Source organism: Microcaecilia unicolor, chromosome 9 (assembly GCF_901765095.1).
Source record: "Microcaecilia unicolor chromosome 9, aMicUni1.1, whole genome shotgun sequence".
Taxonomy (NCBI): Eukaryota; Metazoa; Chordata; class Amphibia; order Gymnophiona; family Siphonopidae; genus Microcaecilia; species Microcaecilia unicolor.
Window position 1 is genome coordinate 52,154,844 of NC_044039.1, and position 10,056 is coordinate 52,164,899.

Below are 10,056 nucleotides of genomic sequence, written 5' to 3' on the forward strand. Positions count from 1 at the left end.
GGAGGCTGACTAGGCTTTCCGAGAAGTGCTAATCAGTTTTTTATACTATAAACTGCATTTGAACTGTTGCTAAAGATGAATGTATATAAGTGACACTGTCCAAGCTTTACTTTGGAGAAGGGCAGAAGCAGCTTAAACTTTTGTGTAACAGTACTGCCTATTCTCTCATGAGAAATTATCCTTTTGTATTTGTGTCTGTTTTGGTAAGTAATAAAAAAGAAGTTGACTTTCTCATACGTGGTCTTGGCTTTATTTCTTCATCCCAGATTTGTATGGGTCCATTACAGTTTGGGGAGGGTAATAAACGCCTAAAAACATTCCCTACTTAGACGATTGGCTGGTCAAGAGCACATCCAAAGAAGGCGTTCAGGATTCTATGCAGAAAACCATTCTGGGGTTGGAGCTCCTAGGGTTTGTCATAAACTACTCGAAGTCCCATCTCCTTCCCACTCAACAATTGAAGTTTATAGGAGCCCTACTAGTCACGGTTCAAGCCTGGGCCTTCCTTCCAGAACCCAGGGTTAAGACATTAATGTCCTTTGCCCTACAGGTCAGCAGAACCAGCAGATGCTGTTAGGCCACACGCCCTCTACAATGCACTTAAAAAAAAAACTTCCTTAACTATGCCGTGGCCATCATGGAGAGGAGGAACTTCACAGTTTTTATCTTCTCCAACATTGAGATATACCATGGAAAATATATTTCTGATAAGTTTTTACTGTTTTTGGGAAGTTCTTATTGATTTCTTTTTTTTATTATTATTTTATTTATAACTTTTACAATTATAGTCAAGCAAAGCTTGTTTTGAAAAGCAATACATTTCACATATAGTTTAGTCAGGAATACAATATTATTAAAGCAACAGTTTTGAAATTTCTCGCTCAAGTCCACATATTTGGAGCAAGATATTAAGAAATGGAATATATATTAGGCAAAAATGTCAAGATTAAAGCAAACAAAAAGCTAACAGGTAACATTACTCAGTGTTAAATTTCTCAATTAAAGGGAGAATAACATTTTAAGCACTCCTATTTTGCCTTGATGCTAGAAACACTGTTAACTGAGCTGGGTCAAAGAAAACATATTTATTCGATTGGTATCTCACTATGCATTTACACGGATATCTCAAGTAAAATGTAGCACCCAGCTGTATGACCCCTGGTTTCATTAGAAGAAATTGTTTTCAACGCTTTTGCGTTTCTCTAGAGATATCAGGGAATAATTGTATCTTTTGATCAAGAAACAATTTGTCTTTGTTTTTAAAGTACATAGTCATTAACCAGGACTTATCGGGTGTTAATGAAACTGTTGCAATTAGGGTAGTTGAGGTAACGGGTTCAAGATCTGTATTTTCAAGTAAATCTGTGACATTCAAAACTTGTTCTGGTTTCTTCTGATCCACCTGCTCTCTTAATGGTAGGTAATAAACCTGGGTGAAAGGAGGAATAATTTCTACCTTAACACCAAAGATCTCAATTAAGTACTTTTTTAACATTTCCCTAGGAGATTTAGTAAGTTGCTTTGGAAAATTTAGGATGCGAAGATTATTACTTCTAACAGAGTTCTCAAGAAATTCAGTTTTTCTTCTTAAAGAAGTCAAATCTTTTACCATAATCTCCTGTTGGGTCTGCATTTTTTTTATTTCCAAATCCTTTTTAAGTTCTAGTTGCTCCAGTTTTTCGATTTTTAAATCCAAAGATTTTATATTTTGTACTTGTGTTATCATTTCTTGATTTAATTTCTGAATTTGAGGTGATAGAGATTTCCCTAGATCCACTATTAGAGTCCATAAGGAATCTAGGATAACTTCAGCTGGTTTTTTTGTTTCAAAAGAAAAATGCAAAGGTGGTACCTCTTTCTCAATCGTTGTCCCCTGGCTCGTGATAGCAGCGTCTTCCACCTTTGTTGTATCTGGTGTTGTCGTTCCCATCAAGGCTTCCAGATTACCAGCAGGCTGATTTAACTCCTCCTGGCTCCGTTCGTTCACACCACACTTAGGAGGGATGCTCGGAGTCACCTCTGCTGGTGTACTGCTGCTCACAGGTTGAGGGGGCGGTTCCCTTGTGTCGGGGATGAGCGTCAGCTCTAGCCCTAGAGACGCTTCAGTGCCTCCATTTGCACCAGAGCGTGTCAACGAGCCACCTTCTGACATTGCTAACACTGGAGTAGATGGATTTACAGCAGTCTGCAACAATGTGCGAATATCCTGTGAAGAAGGAGCCTGACGGGAGGGGGCATTGGAGGCTGATTTGCCCCATCTCTTCGGCATCTCAGTAAGTCAAATCTTTCAGAGAGCTGTAAGAGAAAATGCTGCCTGCTAGCAGTTTTGCTCAGTGGCCATCTTGCCTCCTAGTTCTTATTGATTTCTATCTTCTAAATCAAGTTTCTCAAATTTTCCAGAAATCTTCCACATGAATGAGCCACAGTGTAATTTTAGAGCAGCTGCCTATGACCAACGGCCGAGAACCAAAGTTTGCAGATTCAAGTCCCACTTTGAAAACAACTAGTGAAGGATACTATAATAAGCCTTCAAGATAAATTTTTTAAATGTTAACCTGCCTATTTATTTATTTATTTTACTTAGCTGACATCATAAGTGAAGTATTTAAGTTAGGGTGTGCTGCCACGTTAGTCTGTCTCACAACATGAAAACCCAGGTCAGAGATGCAGCTGAGTAGAGATCTCTATCCATCTCTATTGTGTTTTTAATTGGTTTAAAAGTGCCTGAATCCTTACAACATTGTGGGTTTGGGGATTTTTTGTTTGTTTTGTTTTTTTTACTTTTTGTACTAGCTTTTACCAGTTTGGTGAAGTAGACTTTTACACCTACTGGGTAAGCTCACAAAAGGAAGCAGAGAAAACTTAGAGGCAGATGCACTAAACGTTTTTCATCGTTAAATGAGCCCTCGGGGAAGAATTTCCGATCCTTTCCATGCACTAAAGCCTATTTTTCGACGGTAGTAGCAGCTAACGAAAACGGAATGGAGATGAGCAATTAGTGTGAAAACCCCATTGAAACGACATGCACTAACCTTTTCCGATTGCCTTTACGCAGGAAAAAGGCAGGAAAACTAACGAGAGGTCTGGACCTCTCGTTAGGACAGCTCCGTGGCAGGAAAAAGTGTTAAGTGAAAAAATAAACAAACTTTGAGCCAATCCCAGCGCATTAGCAGAGCTAAAAGCGCTGTGATTGGTCCAAAGGACCTCAGAAAACACATAAAAAAATAAAAATAAAAAAAGGATCGGGAGGGGGCAAGGGCGCTCATCAGGAGCGTCCTGTACGGACGGCCTTGCCCCCCCCCCGCTGCTCCCCACTTTCCGCTGCTCCCCCCACCCCGAAAAAGCAAACTTGTAGAAGCCCCTGCCCCCCTCCCTTCCTCACTACTCTCAGCTCCGCCTCCCGACATCCTCCGTCTGTGCCCCGCCCCCTTTGGGGATCGTCGCCGCCATTCCCCTTCTCCATCGGGCCCCCCTCCCTCTTACCGGGCCCGTGCAGCGCCTCTCTCCTCTGTCCGAAGGCGCTGCACGGGCAAGAAGAACGCAGAATCAGCTGATGCCTGCCTTCGCGATGGCATCGATAGAGCGTCTTTCTCCTCCTGGGCCCGCCCCTGTCTGACGTCAGTAACCTACGTAGGTTACTGACGTCAGACAGGGGCGGGCCCAGGAGGAGAAAGACGCTCTATCGCGAAGGCAGGCATCAGCTGATTCAGCGTTCTTCTTGCCCGTGCAGCGCCTTCGGACAGAGGAGAGAGGCGCTGCACGGGCCCGGTAAGAGGGAGGGGGGCCCGATGGAGAAGGGGAATGGCGGCGACGATCCCCAAAGGGGGCGGGGCACAGACGGAGGATGTCGGGAGGCGGAGCTGAGAGTAGTGAGGAAGGGAGGGGGGCAGGGGCTTCTACAAGTTTGCTTTTTCGGGGTGGGGGGAGCAGCGGAAAGTGGGGAGCAGCGGGGGGGGGGCAAGGCCGTCCGTACAGGACGCTCCTGATGAGCGCCCTTGCCCCCTCCCGATCCTTTTTTTATTTTTATTTTTTTATGTGTTTTCTGAGGTCCTTTGGACCAATCACAGCGCTTTTAGCTCTGCTAATGCGCTGGGATTGGCTCAAAGTTTGTTTATTTTTTCACTTAACACTTTTTCCTGCCACGGAGCTGTCCTAACGAGAGGTCCAGACCGATGTGTATTGTGATTCTTTGATACATTGTACGTTTCACTACCGATCTCAGCATGTGTGACTTTTTTTTTTGGTGCATTTTTCGTTATTTTAAAATCGTTAGGGACTTTAACGATTTAGATTTTTTTACGTTTGGTTGCTGCATCTGCCTCTTAGTTTGCAGGTCTCACTTTATGATTGGAGATAGAATAAACATTCCAGAGTGAATTCCCTACTGCTTATTCAGTTGTCATGATTTAAAGAAACACCTAGCCACCCGCCTGGGGTTACCCTGCGGCCACTTAGATGGTCTATCCTCAGCACAGTTAAGGTCCGACTGCACCCGCCACTTGTGCTGTACACTAGCACCCTCCTCCCACCAACTGGGTCCCAACCGCCTTAGGGAGAGTCTCCCACTCTGAAATTATCCCCAGTGATTTCTAGGTTACTGGAGGCCACACCAGTGGTCCCACAGTTACCAGAAAGCACTCTCAGACCCAACACACAAACCACCAGGATTCTTTATCAGTCCAGACAAAGAGGCAATAAATTGAAACTTGTTTATTGTCTTAAAAATATTGAACAATGAACAAAAAGAAGTGAAATCAGCAAACAATAACAGGTAACTGAAATATGAATCAAGTATAACTAACTCTAAAAAGTACCTGGGAAAATCAGGACATATAGGGGTCCTTTTACTAAGGTGCACCTAGAAGTGGCCTGCGCTGGTGTAGATGCATGTATTGGACGCATGCAGGTTCATTTTTTAGTGCACCTGCAAAAAAGGCCTTTTTTGGGGTGTATCATTAGTATTATGCTAACACTGTATTATATCATTAATATTTGAATTCCAGTGCTGTTAAATGTGTATATTTTTGATACTGTTTCACTGTAGTTCTATTATTAGGTTTCAATATACTGTTTTGACGCTTACCTCATTTTTTGGTATTTATGTCTGTTCTTGATTACTTTGCTATTGTTATGCTATTAACAAAATTGTAAGTTCTATGTTAAACTGTACCTGCTGTACGCCATCTTGAATGAATCTCTTCATAAAGGCGGGGCAGACTGGATGGACCGTGCAGGTCTTTTTTATGCCGCCATCTACTATGCTACTATTAGAATTAGGACCACACGATAATAGAAAGGGAAAATAAACCTTCTTACCTGGTAAAGTGGCTTCAGCCTGAGAATTCCCTGTAGCAGAAAGTTGGGGAGATAAGTGGCTGTGATCTGTGTGAGAAGGGCAGTTGAAGTGCAACCTCAGGAAGCAGATAGCCCAAGAATCTTGGGAGTTGGAGGGCTGCAGCCAGGATTGAGAGAAGCTGCAATGATCTTTGGGGAAAGGCAGTTGCAGTACAACCAGAAGCAGATAGCTAAGCTTGCACCTGGGAAGGGGCAGAGTGCCCAAGAATCCTGGGAATTGGAGTGCACAGCCTGTTCTCCAATCCAGGTGCAGGAAGGTTATGCCAATCAGTCAGGCTAGGGTGAGACCCTGGAAGCCCTGTCTGAATTATTAAAAAACAAAAAAAGCCAACAACTTTATTTCGTGAGGATGGCAACAGGAGGAATGGATAACTAATGTCCAGGGCTGGAGAATCTTGTTCCCTGCATGACAGAAGCAGGTCTTGGGCTGAAATTCCTGGGGGGAAGGACGCCAAAGGTAAAGGAAGCCAGAAGAGATGGGAGACGGGAGAGTATCTCTTGGAAGACTTCAGGACTTAAGCTATGGTAGCTAAGAACCACCACTAAGGGTACCTTACCCTGACTAGAGTGCTGGGAGGTTGCTATGTTTATGACTGCTGGTTTCAGGAACATAAGGAAGTACCCTTTCTTAGGAGTTAAGCTGCAATCCAGTGGGATAAAGGAAAGGAAGACTGTTGATTAGAACCGTGTTTAATTTTGCTGCTAAGAAGCTTATACTTCAGTTAAGCATTTGTTCGGCTCAGAGACTGGCTGTGTTATATTTGCCACCACACTGTTAGTTTCTGACATTGAAGACATTTGTGTGAAAATACAATAAGAAAACATTTGTTTGCTTAACTGGAAAACCTGGAGTGGCTCATTTTACTTCCATGGACCGGAGTCTAGAAAAGATTCCAATAGTGATTAATAGGAACAGGTGCTCCAGTGCAGTGCTCCTTACCACCATTACAATATATGTAGCAAAACTCAAACTTGATGAGTCAACATTGGAATATATGAAACAGTGTATATCTAATGCAGTCTTATGAGGTGCAGAGTTAAAGTGAACACCCAATGACAAACATATACAAATTCTCATAATGAGGCTCTCCAAATCATCAAGGTGTTTCTGCAGTGTTACCGCCTGCTTCTGGGGCTATCGCTGTTATAAAACTGAACTCTTTTGAAACAATCCAATGTTGAAACCATTTTGGAACTGGTACTACCTTCAGGCATCGTAAAGATTTTTTTCAAACTAGATTGTGTTTCATCCAAAGGACTCAGGGGCCCTTTTACAAAGGCACATAGGCACTTACGTGCATCCAATGCACGTCAAATTGGCACTACCGCCTGGCTACTGTAGGTAATCAGCAGTTGGCGCGCACGGCACGCTTACTGCCCAGTTAGCATGTGAGAACTTACCACTAAGTCAATGAGTGGCGTTAAGGTCTCAGGCTGAAAATTGTCACATGCTGATTTTCATTTTGCCACACATTCATTTTCCGGCACATTAAAAAAAATCCTCTTTTTTCCAGGTGTGCTCAGTAAATGGACCAACGCATGTCCAAAAGCACTCCTAAACCAGTGCAGGCCATTTTTGGGTGCACCTTAGTAAAAAGGCCCCTAAATCATGAACTTGATTGGTTCTAAGTGGTGCTTTTTTTTACTGACATCATTTTTTGATGTCTTCAACATCACGATATGTCAACATCATGTAAGAGTGCCATCCTCGGTATTAAAAACATTCTTTGTGCATTGCCTCTCCTGATCTGTTTTTATATTGTTAAAGATTTTTGTAGATACTGTTTTATGTCACAACTAAGTATGCTTTTTTAATTTTTGAGATTTTTACAGACAGAGAAACATGTGCTTGATCAATTTATTTTTGCTTGTAGGCATCTTTTGGTGACATTTATTTAATGGATTGATATTCTACTATCTGATTTCAATATGGGATCGTTTCACAAAATTTCAGTTTTATAACAGCAATAGCCCCAGAAGCAGGCAGTAATGCTGCCAAATGCCTTGATGATTTAGAGCATCTCATTTTGAGAATCTGTATATATTTGACATTGGGCATTCACTTCAACTCTGTACCTGACAAGACTGCATTAAAATTAGATAAGTACTACTGTTTCATATAATTCAATGTTGACTCATCAAGTTTTAGTTTTGTTATATATGTTGATGTTCACTGAAGTTGATATTCACTAGCTCTTACTTGAGGAAGGATATGTACACACTTTTGGAGCAGATGATGGAGTGTGAATGTGAGCAGTTTGGACATTCGTTTAGAGTTTGTCTCTATTTTTACTCCTATGACTGTCTATTTCCAGGAGAAAAAGGAGGAGAAGATGAACCAATCTCTACAAAACAGTGGAGATAACCAAACTACTAATTTAACAACAACTAACAGTGTGCAACTGAGTCCTTGAAAAAAATATTTTATTTAAAAAAATGCTAGTCACAATTACTGTATGGAACTTGACATGGGCTGTGTTTTGGCAATCTTGCCTGCATTAGGAGTCCAAAGGTAATCTGGAACATCAACATGAATGGTAACTGGTCTAAGTCTAAAAGAAAAACTGCCATGCCCAAAAGACCTGATAAACATATCAACAAACGCCAATGTAAAGTGTTAGCATACAGCAAATAACAGATGATGTGGTTCAGTATTAGAAAATGGGAGGAGACCATTCGTTAAAAAGTGAGGGCCCTGGACTTCAGGAAAATTAACTTGATAAAGATGGGCAAATATCTTGTGAAGTCATTAGTAAAGTGGAACTCCTTGGGGAAGTAGAAAATTAGTGGGCAAAATTGAAAGAAGATATTGTAAGGGCTACAAACATTTTTGTTAAGAGAGTAAATAAAAGCAAGAATACAAGGAAGCTGCTATGGTTTTCAAATGAAGTAGCTGAAAAGGAAAAAGAAGTTAGACTTCATAAGCTACAAGAAATAGCAGAGAGCTGAAGACAAGCAAAATTATCTGGAGAACCGAAGAGAAGCTAGTACAGTAGTGAGGAAAGCAAAGATATAAATGGAAGAAAAAGTAGTGAACACAGTAAATTGGGGAGACAAGATCTGAGGCAACATGGTTTCACCAAAGGAACATCATAGTTTATAGTTTATTAGAAACAGAGAAACATGACGGCAGATAAGGGCCATATGGCCCATCTAGTCAGCCCATCCTCAGTAACCACTAACTCCTTTTCCTAAGAGATCCCACATGTCTGTCCCACTCCTTCTTAAACTCTGACACAGTCTTCGTCTCCATGACCTCCCTGGGAGGCCATTCCACACATCCACCACTCTTTCTATGAAAGAGTATTTCCTCGGATTCGTCCTAAGTCTCTTTCCTCTTAACTTCATCTTATGCCCTCTCGTTCCAGAGATTTCCTTCATTTGAAAAAGGCTCACCTCCTGTAAGTTATAAGTACATAAGTATTGCCACACTGGGACAGACCAAAGGTCTGTTTCCAACAGTGGCCAATCCAGGTCACAAATACCTGGCAAGATCCCAAAAAAGCTCAATACATTTTATGCTGCTTACCCCAGAAATAAGCAGTAGATTTTCCCCAAGTCAATTTAATAATGGTCTATGGACTTCTCCTTCAGGAAGCTGTCCAGAACCTTTTTTAAACCCCACTAAGCTAACCGCCTTTACCACATTCTCTGGCAACGAATTCCAGAGTTTAATTACGCATTGAGTGAAGAAACATTTTCTCAGATTCATATTAAATTTACTACTTTGTAGCTTCATCACATGCCCCCTAGTCCTAGTATTTTTGGAAAGAGTAAACAAACGATTCATATCTACCCGTTCCACTCCACTCATTATTTTATAGACATCTATCATATCTCCCCTCAGCCGTCTTTTCTCCAAGCTGAAGAGCCCTAGATGCTTCAGCCTTTCCTCATAGGGAAGTCGTCCCATCCCCTTTATCATTTTTGTTGCCCTTCTCTGTACCTTTTCTAATTCTATATCTAATTCTATATCTTTTGGAGATGCAATGACCAGAATTGAACACAATATTTGAGGTGCGGATGCACCATGGAGTGATACAAAGACATTATAATGTCCACACTTTTGTTTTCCATTCCTTTCCTAATAATACCTAACATTCTATTTGCTTTCTTAGCTGCTGTAGCACACTGAGCAGAGAATTTCAACGTATTATCAACAACGACACCGAGATCCCTTTCTTGGTCGGTGACTGCTAACGGGGAAACCTTGCATTATGTAGCTATAGTTCGGGTTCCTCTTTCCCACATGCATCACTTTGCACTTGCTCACATTAAACGTCATCTGCCATTTAGACGCCCAGTCTCCCAGTTTCATAAGTTCCTCTTGTAATTTTTCACAATCCTCTCGCGATTTAACAACTTTGAATAACTTTGTGTCGTCAACAAATTTAATTATCTCACTAGTTACTCCCATTGCTAGATCATTTATAAATATGTTAAAGATCAGCGGTCCCAGCACAGACCCCTGAACCCCACTATCTACCCTTCTCCATTGAGAATACTGACCATTTAACCCTACTCTCTGTTTTCTATCTTTTAACCAGTTTTTAATCCACAATAGGACAGTACCTCCTATCCCATGACTCTCCACTTTCCTCTGGAGTCTTTCATGAGGTACTTTATCAAACGCCTTTTGAAAATCCAGATATACAATATCAACCAGCTCTCCTTTATCTGTGTGTTTGGTCACCCCTTCAA

At 41.5% G+C, this 10,056-nt stretch overlaps 1 long non-coding RNA gene across 1 annotated transcript in view; it reads right to left on the bottom strand.

The window, feature by feature from the left end:
• LOC115478099 overlaps nt 1-5,403 on the bottom strand; it is a 32,601-nt gene extending 27,198 nt beyond the window's left edge. Inside the window, exon 1 of the long non-coding RNA XR_003943439.1 lies at nt 5,317-5,403. This is a non-coding gene — a long non-coding RNA (uncharacterized LOC115478099). The remainder of the gene's footprint in view (nt 1-5,316) is intronic.
• Between the last annotated feature and the right edge of the window lie 4,653 nt (nt 5,404-10,056).